This window comes from Phascolarctos cinereus, unplaced genomic scaffold (genome assembly GCF_003287225.1).
Source record: "Phascolarctos cinereus isolate Bilbo 61053 unplaced genomic scaffold, phaCin_HiC Scaffold_1;HRSCAF=81, whole genome shotgun sequence".
NCBI lineage: Eukaryota > Metazoa > Chordata > Mammalia > Diprotodontia > Phascolarctidae > Phascolarctos > Phascolarctos cinereus.
In genome coordinates, this window is record NW_027555514.1 from 206758022 (window position 1) to 206771635 (window position 13614).

Below are 13614 nucleotides of genomic sequence, written 5' to 3' on the forward strand. Positions count from 1 at the left end.
TCTTAGTCATTGCTGGCAAGATTCTTTCCAGAGGCCTTGTTAATAGGCTGATTCTTTACATGGAAGATGGTCATCCACCCCAGAGCCAGTGTGGCTTCAGAAAGGGCCAAGGAATGGTTGATATCATGTTTGCTGCCTGACAACTCCAAGAGAAATACCAGGAGCAAAACAAAGGTCTGTATACAACGTTCACCAATCTGACCAAGGCCTTTGATACTGTCACTTGTAAGGGCTTGTGGAAAATTATGTCAAAATTTGGTTGTCCACAAAAGTTCATCAGTATTGTATGTCAATTTTGTGATGGCATGTTTGCCCAGGTTTTGGATCATGCTTTCCCAGTCACTGATGGAGTGAAGCAAAGCTGTGTGCTTGCTCTCATGCTTTTTAGCACGATGTTTTCAGCAATGCTGTCAGAAGCTTTCAATGAGGATGAAAATGGTATCAAGGTCAGCTACCACACTGATGGTAAACTATTTTTACTTGAAAAGGCTATAAGCCAAGACTAAAATGGAGGGAGAATTCGTGTGTGACTTTTTGTTTGCAGATGACTGTGCACTCAATGCAATATCTGAAACTAAGATGCAACAAAGTATAAATCAATTTTCTGTTGCTTATGCTAATTTTGTCCTAATGATTAACACCAAGAAAGCACAAATTCTTTACTAGCCAGCACCACATCACCCATATGTAGAACTATTGGTGACAGCAAATGGAGAAATTTTGAATACTATAGAAAAGTTCACTTTGGCAGTATACTTTCCAGGGATGTACTCATAGATGATGAGGTTGACACATGCATTGCCAAAGCTAGCCTAGTGTTTGGGAGGCTCCAAAGGAAAGTGTGGGAGAGAAGAGGTATTAGGCTGCCTACCAAATTGAAGGTCTACAGAGTCATTGTGCTGACCTCATTGTTTCATGCTTGTGGCACTAGTAAACTGTCCAGATGTCACACTAGGAAACAGAATCACTTCCATTTGAATTGTCTTAGGAAGATTCTGAAGATCACCTCGACAAAACTGGACACTAAAGGTCCTTCTCAAGTTGAAATGTCAAGCATTCAAATTCTACAATAAAAAGCACAATTCCAATGGGCTGGCCACATTGTTCAAATGTCAAATGTACATTTGCCTTAAAGACTATTTTATGGAGAACTCATGTAAGGCAGGAGCTCACATATTGGTCGGAAGAAGCAATACAAGGATACTCTCAAGTTTTCTCTGAAGTACTTTGGAATTGATTGTTGGACATGGGAGTTACTGGCACAGGACTGCCTAGCATGGCATCCTTGCATTAAAGAAGACACTGTGCTCTATGAGTGAAGCAGAATTGCAATAGCTCAAAAGAAATGTGAGATGAGCAAATTTAGACATCTCCACTCCAAATGTTCATATAGACCATTTGTGCCTGACCTGTGGTAGAGCCTTCCAAGCTCATATTGGTCTGAGCAGTCACAGTCAGACACATTGTACCTTGACTCCAACATAGTTATGTCATTTTGGTCCTCTTCAAGCACAAAGGACAACAACCAACCAACACTCCATGTTCAGAATCCATACCTGATCCATTCCTCATACCTACCTCTTCCTCCTCATTAGTGGCTTTTTCAAGGGTCAGCTAAAATCCTACCTTTTGCAAGAAGCCTTTTCTGATTCTTGTCAATCCTAATGCCTTCCACCAGATATTACCATCACTTTATCCTGTATATATCTTGAATACACACAATTGTTTGCATGTTGTCTTCCACATTAGAAAGTGAATTCCTTGAAGGCAGGAACTATTTTTGCCTTACTTTGCATTTCTAGAGCTTAACACAGTGCCTGGCACATAATGTGTTGCTGTTGTTCAGTCATTTCCAGTCATAACTGATTCTTCATGTCCCTTTTTGTGTTTTCTTGGCACAGGTACTCAAGTGGTTTGCCATTTTCTTCTCCAGCTCATTTTAGAGATAAGGAAACTGAGGCAAATAGGGTTAAGTGACTTGCTCAGGGTCACATTTGAACTCAAGTCTTCTGGACTCCAGGTCTGGCACTCTATCCATTTTGCCACATAGATGCTCTGGCACATAATAAGTGCTTAATAAATACTTGCTGACTTGCCTTGCCATTTTCGTTGACGAAATCATCTATTGTTTCTATAATTTATTTTTATGCACATCTTTTAGGATTATATTATTTAGTCACCATTTAACTCTTTCTTCAAATGTTTTTTTATTGATTATAATTTTATTTTGTAATGGTCAGTAATAAATTTTTCATATTTCTACTGTCTGCAGCTGACTTTTTTTAATGCTCTAGAACATGGTCAATTTTTGTAAAGATGCCATAAAAAGCTAAGAAATATGTATACTTTTTTCAATTCTATTTTCTAATAATCAACAAAGCTTTGATACGGCCCTTAACTTTTTTCTTGTTTAAGGGCACACTGAGGTTCCCAATATTATAGTTTTGCTGTCTATTTCTTCCTGTCATTTGAGTCTTTTTTTTTCCTTTAAGGAGTTAGATGTCGTGCTATTTAGAGCATATGTATTAGGTGTTCATCTTATTTCATTAGCTATGGTGCCTTTGTGCATAAAGGTGGCTTCCCTAATGAATTTTTTTTTCACTGTTGACTTGTCTAAGATCATGAATGTCAGCCCTACTCTTTTGATTCACTTGAGGCATATTAGATTCTGAACCAGCCCCTCATTCCCACTGTCTTCTTCTTTGCTTCAAGTGTGTTTTAAATTCTTCTTTTAAATCCATCCTGCTACTCCCCCCCCATTTTATGAATGAATACATTCCATTAATCTCTGTGGTTATGATTATTCATTGTGTTTTTACCATCTTATTTTCTTTTATTTTTTTCCTCTTTTTGTCTACCCCTTTACCGAGAAAATATGTGGCAAGAAAAAGAACACGATCAGCCCTAGCAACTGATAATTAAAATAGTCTAATTTTACTTTGCTGTCCCACTTCTCATCTAGTACAGGCCCTAATTACTTATTCTCATACTTTTTTCACCTTTTAATACCTTCTTTTTGATATTCTCCCTGTAGATTAAGTTTATTTTGCTTGCTACTATTCTATCTTTAACTCTACTCTTACTCTTAACTTCTTCTCTCTCTCTGTCTTTGTCTATTTACTGGTTCAGATATTAATGAGATTCATGATATTCCCATTTCTCATGAACTGATTATGAGCAAGGTAAGCAGAAACCTGAACAAAAATTTATACTATTAACATCACAAAAATCAACGATGAACAAAACCAGGAGAATACTTTATACAATAACAACAACACTTAAACAACTTGGAAAGTTATAAGAAATATGAGCATTCATGATTCTAAAGAATGGATATTATTTACCTCCTTACAGAAAGATAATAAATTTAGTTGCCTAATGTGATTATATATATATATATATATATATATATATACACACACACACACACACACACACACACACACACACACACACACAGCACACACACACACACACACACACACATGTATGTGTGTATCATACAAATACTTTGTTACAAGAAAATTTTCATGGGGTGGGGGCAATCTGATGTAAAAACAAAACGTCAATAAAACTTAAAAAATATTAATAAAAATTCATTGGCTTGCTAATTTAAAGAGATATTCCCATTTCTTCACCTCCATGTTTGTATACTTTTTTTTCTAGTTCTGAGAAATATTTCCTCACCCTTCCCCCTCATTTCTTCCCAGTAAATCCTTCACTTTCTTCTCTTTCTTAAAACCAATAAAACAGGAAAAAAAATCCACCCAAAGGTCCCATGTTTGTCTTTTTCTACTTTCTCTATTTGATTCCTAGAAGGCAAAAGGATTCTGAAGGAACAACTTCTCTCTTCCTTATTAAATATAAGCAGTTTATTATCTTTTTACCCCTTCCTATTACTTATATATAATTACCTTTATAGGTTTCTCTTGTCTCTTGCTGTTTGCATTCAAAGATTCTACCCAAATCTGGTCTTTACAACAGGAGTGCTTGAAAGTCCTCTGTTCTCTTAAATTTCCATTCTTCCTCCCTTCTCTCCATAAAATTATATATATATATATATATATATATATATATATATATATATATATATTTTATGATAGGTTATTTTTGGTTGTAAGCTTTTTGTTTGGATATTACTGATGGAATTCCTAGTGAAATGGGTAATGGTAGTAGTCCAATCTCAAATCTCCTTCATGGTGAAATGGGTACCTTGATCAAAGGCAGTGTTGCTGTGTTGCCCAGAGGGAAAGTGAGAACTTTGATGGTAGCTATATTGGTGGTGGATAGATATAATGATAGATAATAATAAATATTATGAATAGACAGGGAAAAACCTTTTGCCCTGAGATGGGAAGGTAGACATGATCAGAGATAAGTAAACCATTATGCCAGCTTCAGCTGGTACCACCTACTTCAATTGGTATGAGAAGTAGCATAGGCCAGAGGTAGCTGCCTTATCTTAGTTAGAGGGATACTATGGTTCAATACCAACTACAACAAAGAAATTCCAGATGGTTCAGAAGAGAAATGAGAATCTTGAGAAAAGTTAGAAAGGAAAAAATGTTAGAATTTATGGCTTCTATAAGAATAATAATTAGCAGAATAGAAATACTTTAATTCACAGTGGAAATTCTCTCCAAAGAAGTGAAGGAAGAGACAACAGATTCCAAATACAAATACAATGAACTGCAAGACAATCTTGAAAAAGAGAGAAGCAAAAATTAATAATGTTAAAATAATACGATTTCTCTTCAATCAAAAACTACTGATCTTAAAGACAGCAAACATAGAAACATAAAGATCATAGACCTTTTAGAACATGGCTAGTAAAAAAACTTGAACACCATAATGCAAGGAATAGTACAAGAAAACTACCAAGAACTTCTGAATATAGAAAACAAAGCACCAATATAAAGAACCTGCATATTGTCTCCAGAAATTTATTTTAAAGACAACCAGACTTCAAACTCCAAGACACAGTGGTTTAAATTTTATAATTCCATTGACAACAGATTCTGTAAGGCAATGGGAGAAAAGGCCTTCAAATACAAAGGAAAGGAAATTTGAATAACACTAGACTTTGCTTATTGGCAACTACAAAAGGGAATGGAATAATATAATCCCAAAAGGAAAGGAACTGAAGATGAAGTCCAAAATAATGAAAAAAATATTCAATAAGAGGCCTTTGAAGCATTCCTATTAAAAAACCCCAAAACATGCATGAGCAGATTTTTCAACTTATAACATCCTCTTAACAATGGGGACCTGCTGCCTTACTTATCTTGTTAGAGAGACCATCTTGCATCACTTATAATAGACAAAGATGAAGGATGATGTTGTGAACTGTAAGCATTCATTCACTAGTGACAAGGGTCCAGCAAGAGGAAAATTTCTTTTTAAAAATGTCATATTCAGTGGCCCTTTCATGGAGCTTGTGGATCTAGAACTCTAATGTTTGTTTGATCATTAGTACCTGTCATCCATTAGTACCTGTCAATGGTTCCACTTATCTTAGTCCTATTGGATGATGATCTCCAAAAACATGGGTCCATGGGGAAGAGGAAAGCTCAGAATACAATAATCCAGAAGTAAAAAAAAAGTGCTCACAATCAAGATTAATTTACCCTACAAAGTTGAGTATAATCCTACAGGGGAAAAAATGGGTCTTTGATGGTATAGATGGCTGTCAAGCATTCCTGATGAGAAGACCAGAGATTTGTCAGAATTTGGAGATGTAGGAATCAAAAGAAACCCAAGAATTCTTATCCCAACTGAAAGACAAGTCTTGGGTCCCAGAGTAAAGCAAACACTCCCTGTCCCTGGTTCTAGGGGTACCCTTGAGTTAAAATTCAATTTAGGTAGTCAGCCTTAAATAACTTTTAAGAAGTGGTACTTAACAAGGTTATGAAATGAAAACAATTGGTACAAAACATCCCCTGAAACATTTGTGACACATTTTTCCACACATACATACAGAATTCAGGGGAAAGGTCATTCATGTTTAGAGACTACATGTAATAATAATCATAGCTTTTGATTGCTGAAAATCTTTTTCTCTCACTTGTGAGGGGCTAAAGAAGTTCCCCTTTGGCATTTTATAATTTCTTTTCTGGAGTCCTTAAAGAGTAGTGAGTATGGTTTGTCTTTGGCTTTCATTGCAGATAATTTGAAATCATTGTTGTCCTGAGGGGATGATGCCAGGATGCCAAAGGGAAGCTACAATTCTCTGAACCCTTGAAAATTCCAACGAAAGTGGAGGGGACAGGAAGGTGACCTAGTGAAAGTCAAAATGTCTTCTCTTCTCCCCTTTTCAGGCAGTTCCTACTTAAGGGTGTGCTAGAAAACCACACCTTCCAATTTTTAGAAATCAGTCCCTCATGAACTCAATTGACAATTTGTAGGTGATCCCTGAGGTGTGTCCAAATTTTCTTCAAATATCTGAACATGATTTTTGTGTATTTTTCTAGTTTGAAGGCCTTTTAACACTTAGTTGAAGTTAACTGAGTGCATGCTTATTAGAGACACGTTCTCATCTAGTTAAACTATTAAGCTTAAAATGGAATGAGGTAGTTTCATACCCATCTTTACACTACAGAGGTAAATTTATTTGAGCAAGTGGAAGTGACTTATAATGATGCAGTATTGACATTCTGACGGGGGAGAAGAAAACAGTTTTCCTTTAGAATCTTAAAGTCTTCAAAGGGTAAGGAGAAAATTAAATAAGAAAATAGAGGATTTGGGTGTGGATTTATTCTGTTATGAGATTTTTAAGAAGGTAAAGAAAAGAAAGGATAAAAGGAATACAGGAGCGAAGAAAGGAAGAAGTGGGTAGAATTTCTTAGAATTGGGGTATATGAGAAGTGCATTCAGAGAAAGAGCTGGGGAGAGTAAGCATTAGATGAAAATCACTCTTATCTGGAACAAAAAAGGGACTCATACACAATTTGGTTTAGCAATACATAAAACTCAACAGGGAAATAAGTGGGAATTGGGAGAAGGAGATTAAGGAGAATAATACCAGGGAAGGAATAGTCATAAACAAAGTAAACTTCCTGATACTGAATATAGGAGTAAATGGGGAAAAAAAAGAACTGGAATCTAGAGAGATATCCATTAATTGTGGAATAGCGGAACAAATGATGGCATATGAATATAATGGAATACTGTGACATGCAAATGCCAGGAAGTATGAACTGTTGCAGTTAAAATGAGCAGAGGTAGGAGAATATTTTTACACACTGCAAAGAAAAGAACTTTGAAAGACTTAAGAACTCTTATTAGAGCAATCAAAGCACCAGGATCTATGTTACTCAGCTCCTGATGGGGCATTATGGACTCAAGGTCCAGAGGCATATACATTTGAGTATGGACATTGTATAGATTTGTTCTATGCTTATTTGCTAAATAAAGGCGGGTGTGGCACATTTCCATAATACCTGTACCAATACTGTCCAAGTGGGAGAGGCTGGGGAGTCTGCTTTGTGGAGAGTTGTGATGACATATAATGAAAGTGCTTTGGAGAGATATTGATGCATGTCAGTCAATCAGTCAATAAACATTTATTAAATACCTATTATGTGCTAGGCACTTTGCTAATTGTTGAGGATACAAAAAAAGGTAAAAGACAGTCCCTGCTCTCAAGCAACTCACAATCTAGCAGAAGAGACAACATGCAAACAACTTCATATAAATAACTTATATATAGGATGAGTTGTAAATAATCAACAGAGAAAAGGCACAAGAATTAAGAGAGATTGAGAGGAAGAGGCTTCCTATACAAGGTTGAATTTCAGCTGGAACTTGAAGTTATGGAAGTCAGAAGGTAGCAATAAGGAAGAAGAGCAGTCTGGCATGAGGGACAGCCAGTGTAATTAACCTGAGTCTCAAGATAAATTGTCTTATGTGAGGAATAGGAAGGAGGTCAGGGTCACTGTATTGAAAAATACTATGTGGAGCTCTAGGAGGCAAGCTGTAAGAACACTGGAAAGGTGTAATGGGGCTGCAGGCTATGAAGGGCTTTTAATGGTAAACAGAGAATTTTATATTTGATTCTAGAGATAATAGGGAACCACTGGAATTTACTGAATAGGAGGGTAACATGGTCAAATCTGTGCTTTAGGAAGATCACTTTGACAGATAAGCAGAAGAGGGGAGAGATTTGTAGCAGGCAGAGGTACCAGCAGGCTATTGTCATAATTTAGATATGTGTTGATGACATGATGTGTTGATACACCAGAGTGATGGTAAAGAGGAGAGAAGGGAATATATGTGAGAGATGCTTTGAATGTAAAATTAGCAGGACCTTAGTAACAGATTAGATATAGGTGGTGAGAGTGGTTTTTTACCGATTAAACTCCTTTTTTCTCCAAAGCTATACCAAAACCTTTGTCAGAATAAGCCCATGTAAGCCTGTAAGATCCAGACATCTTCACCAGACTGTAAAACACCCACTAAAAATATTGTTTTGCAGATTTTTTTTACTTCCATTGGATCTTAAAGTTTTATACCCATTCAGAGAATGATGAACTCTAATAAAATATGTTGATGACATGCCATCATATGGTGTCACAAATCACAAGAAGTTAAGAAATTCATCCAAGATAAATATTCTTCTGTAGCTTGAGAACCCACCAGATTTAAACCCCATTTGAAAACTATGGGCTATAATCAATGCAAGACTTGGAAAAAAGGACTGTTTGTTAAAGGTATACTTAGTATACAATGTGATGAAATCCAGTATTAACCCAATCCCTTTTATTCTTAATATCCAATGTGGTTTCAAAATGAAGAATTAAAGAATATGTATTCAAATCTTGTAAGTGATTGAGGCAAAAGGAGGATATATTGCATGTTATAGTTTTTTAAAGATGTAAAAAGTTGTAAGCCTCATCATGTATCAATAAATTTAATTATCTTAACTTTGTCCCCAGTTGATTTTCACCCATTGTGTAAAACTGAAGAAAGTTCAGATTCAGAGATATTCTGGAGTAATCAGGAAAGAAAATTTCTTTTTCTCACTTTATTGATCTTTTCAAACTACAAGCTGGAAGAGCTTTCTACCTCTCCCCCAAATATTCCCTTTCATATTCCTTACCCACCTGGTCCTAACTCCACATTTTGCTGATTTTGAAAGGACCAGAATACTTTTGGGATGAAAGGATGAAGAACATAAAGTTATAACTAAATAAGTATTCTAGGAGATCACTTTTAAATAACTTTTACTGACAAAAGTTTTCACAAGTATCTGTAAATAAAGGAGAAGAAGCACATGTGACTGATATGTATATTCGGATGGATAAGCAGGTATTCTAGACCAATCTTCTTTTGTTTATCAATTCCCATCTATCTCTTTCCTTTTTCCTTCTGAGATAATTACTTGGGAAAAAAGTGCACAAAAAGGCAATTCATTATTTTTTACTTGAGATTAATTGACATTGAAAATAAATTGTTAAGTTTTCAGTTTTATAATTAGTTTGATATTCACAATTATATTTTTAAATAAATGATCATTTGTATACTATAACAAGGCTTGCACCTTAACAAAAGGTTAAGAAATATATACAAGAGATGGAGAGAGACATATTTCAATGGCCTGGGAACTCACCTGATTTTAACCACAGTTGAAAAACAACAAAAAAAATGAGCTATAATCATAGCTAGATTTGGAAAAATGGACTATTTCTTGAAAGTATGCTTAATATCCAATGTGATAAAATGAGTGGTTTTTAATGATAAAGAATTAAGGGCGGGGCAGCTAGCTGGCACAGTGGATAGAACGCTGGCCCTGGATTCAGGAGGACCTGAGTTCAAGTCTGGCCTCAGACCCATAACACTTACTAGCTGTGTGACCCTGGGCAAGTCACTTAACCCCATTGCCTAACCAAAGAAAGAAAAAAAAAGAATTAAGGAATATTTCAGAATCTTGTGAACTTAATACCAAATTGTATAAAACAAGTGACTAGCAAAAGAACTCTTTCATAAAACTTTATTTAAAAAACATAGGTTTATTTATGTCAACAAATTTAATTATTTTACTTTGTGTACCTCACTGTAAGTACTTAAGGGGGGGGGGGGAAGAGAATAAGCATTTATATAGTATCTATTATGTTCCAAGCACTATACTAAGTGCTTTGTACAAATATTATTTCATTTGATCCTCAAGACAACACTGTGAGATAGGTGCTATTATTAAGCCCCCTTTACAGTTGAAGAAACAATTAAACAGCAGTTAAATGATTTGCCCAGGGTCACACAGATAGAATGGTTATAAGGCTACAATAAGGAAATGTCAAAACATTTTGAAGTTGGAAAAGCTATACACAAATTTTTAGGGGCTCTTTCTTGATCTGGAACAAATGTGACACTCTGCCTACCCAGGGAAAGCTAGTATCTGATTGGCCTTAATCTCTTAGAGAGATTCATCTTTACAGGAAGAATATTATTTACTTCTATTTGACAGTGTAGAAATTGAGAGATTAGAAATTTAGCTAGGCAAGAACTTCACAAAGAACAAGGAGCCCTTAACAATTCAGCTAGATAGAATGTTGGCTATATTGACAAATATCCCACTGTATGGTTTTGTTTTGTATTTGTTGTGATTTTTTTTCTTTGTTATGAAATAATTCAATCTGGAGGAGAGGTAGGATTGCTTCTCACCTCTACCCTTCTTCAAGAAATGACTGTTATGTATAAGCTATAGGCATAAGTAAAACCACATGTAAGTATGCATTTTTAAATACACAAAAAGGAATAGGACTAGAAACCGCCATGAACACTGGGTCCCCCAGATCTTTACTCCACTTTTATAGAAACTTAAACTTGTAGAACTCCGTGTTCCTTACAAAACACATATTCCTTAAATGTACTCATTTGCAAATACTGTCTGGTGTATGGGAGCTTAATTAAAATCACTTGTCACCCCTAGCATTGTGATACTGTGATATTTGGAATTTCCAAAGCCAAATGAGAAGCAAAAAGCACGGATGATTGAAACCCACCAATAAACTCAAAATTTTCACAGGTGCACAATTGTTTTAGTCACCTTCCCTGTCAAACCTCCTACCACAATTGCTAAAGTTCAGGAAATAATTATATTAATTTCTTAAAAAATTCATTTGAATTTTCCTACCAGCTCCACTCCCCCTCCCCCATGGGAGGTTTTAATTAGGGTAGATGCCTGAAGAAAATAAAGCTAGTATCCCGAGTTATCAGCTCTTGAACTTCACACAGCTAGCAGTTTATGGATTACTCAATCAACTCTCAAAAGAAACAAAAACACCAACTACCAACTCAAAACAATGTTCACAACAGAGCCATCACCTTACAAAGCAAGATATTTAAAAAAAGCAATAGTTTTACCCCATCATTACGAACTGTTCACAATTCCCCAGTGACCAGCAAAGTTAATAGAGAGCAGGGGAAACGGTTTTGGCACCATTCCTGAAGCTCCAGACGAAGGTTTCAACAGCAACAGTGAGACGAACTCCAAGAGCACTGAAACTGTAACTGCCCCATAGTGGGGCAGATTAACCCAGAAGCCTCCGAAAAAACCCACACCTAACAAACTAGGTTACTGAGGTCTGGGAACTTCCTAAACTGTAGGAGCAAGCGGGCAAAGTACTACCAGCACAGGTCTGAGAATTTAACTGGATTTTTGCCAGCCTCGCTCCAAGATGCCTAGGCAGTAGATGGGGAGGGAGGGAGGTTTGAAACTTCCGTCTGGGGCAGGTCGCATCTTAACGAATTCCAGCTGCCTTTTTATTGCCTAGGCAAGCTACTTCACCTGCTCTTTGGAACTGCCTGAAGGGTCGGGAAGTAAGAACAGGTGGGACGAGAGTAACCATCTGGGGATTGAAGTAAAGATGACTGAGATACATCCAAGGTGTGCCCAACTGTGCCTCGTGTTTGAAAATTCGAATGAGAGAGTATTGAGCTCTTCTCTTCCCAGCTTACCCCCAGGCCTGCATCCTCTCCACCAGTCTGTCTAGGCATATCCCGAGGGAACCACTGCAGCTCTAGCAAGGCCTCACCCAGGACTCCTAGTCAGGGTAAACCCCAGTCCTTTCCCTAGCGCCCGGCCCCCAAAAGGCAACCGAATGTCAAAGAAATTTCCCGAGCCGATGCTTCTAAAATTCACCCTTTTCCCCCCAAGCCAGACACGACCTTCACTTTCCAATTACCCCAGTTTCGCCTTGTGGCTCAAAGATTCGTGTATATGATAGCCTAGGAGCCCCTAAATGCCTCTTTCTTCTCCCGACTCCTCCAACCCATTCCTCTCTGAGTTGCCCCAGAGGCAAGGCCCTACAAAAGCTGTCTCTGCACTTCCATGCTCGGCTTGCCGTTGCCTACAAAAAAGGATCTGGCTAGGGGAAGAAGCTGCAGCTAGCATTACCTTTATTTCGGTCCTTCCCCGAGAAGGGCAGGGAAAGACACCAAATTAACCCAACTCCGGCCGCGAGGACACAGCTCTGTGGTCTTCCTCTTACAACCAATGACTATAATATCCGGCTCGGAGCTTGGGTGTGGAGCGGGAGGAAGTTACTCCTACCTTCCCCTTTGCCGCCGCCGCTGCTGCCTTGCCTCCCTCTCAGCTCAGAGGCGGCTGCAACCTTTAAGCGGGGATCTGGTAGACGCAGAGAGAAAGCGCTACCAGACCACGCTGCTCTCCTCCGGGCTTGAAGCCCCCTAGTTCTTTCTCCCTTGTGAGAGCATCTTCGGTAGGAAAGCGCGAGCTGTGGCCCTGGTTACTACTGCCCAAGGACTGAATTCTGGGCAACATCATTCCATTCATTCTGGATTATGCTTTCAGATCCACTACCTCTCTCGGCCCACTTTTCTTCTTCTTTTTTTTGGGGGGGATGGAGGGAGGAGGATGGGGAGGAGGGAGGACTGTGGGGAGAGCTTACTAGGAAAAAGTCCTTAGCCCCGCTCAGGGAAGAACTGAGGGTTGTGCTTTTTCTAGTGGTATTGGGGGATGTAAGGGAAGAGCAAGGGACCTCTGTTTCTGGTAGATGGGGGAGGGGTGAAGAAGAAAAGGCAGCTGTCAAACGCTTTGTCTGAACGTCACTGTGAGACTACCGGAAATCAAAGTTTACAATTTCTCCAACACTCTCCCATCTCTGGCATGCATGCCTCTATGGGGGTGGAGTGCGGGGGTGGTAGAAGAGACTTCTCTTCTTCGTGCCAGATAGTCAAGCTGCAATTGTTCCTTTAAGAATCCAGAGCTGCTAGCAATGGTCCTTACCCCAGTGCATGTGGCTCCTAAATCCGGGGCTGGACTGGGTGGGGCAGGGAGATGACGCCGGTTCTGGAGATGACTGATGTGGTGCTAGAGGCTGGTGGGATGCCTACCTAGCAGTTACTGTCCTTGATTTTTTAAATACATCATTTCTTTGTCTTATAGCTTTCTTGGGATCTGGCAATTCTTTCATTTTAAGAGAGGATAGCCATAGCTGACAACAACATAAAGAAAGCCTTTTGTGGGGTAGGCGGGCACTCACCAGCTGAGAGATAACAGAAGCTGAAAAAAGAGCAGCTGCTTTTTTATTAGCCAGAAAATAAGCTAAAATAAACCTACTATGGCAAACCAGGAGGAGAGGAGTGCCTTGAACT

General features: G+C 38.1%; 1 protein-coding gene across 1 annotated transcript in view; it reads right to left on the reverse strand.

Moving 5' to 3' along the window:
• FAR2 (fatty acyl-CoA reductase 2) overlaps positions 1 to 12776 on the reverse strand; it is a 172563-nt gene extending 159787 nt beyond the window's left edge. Inside the window, exon 1 of the mRNA XM_020975819.2 lies at positions 12395 to 12776. The gene's annotated coding sequence lies outside the window, so the exon portion shown is untranslated. The remainder of the gene's footprint in view (positions 1 to 12394) is intronic.
• Positions 12777 to 13614: the final 838 nt, after the last annotated feature.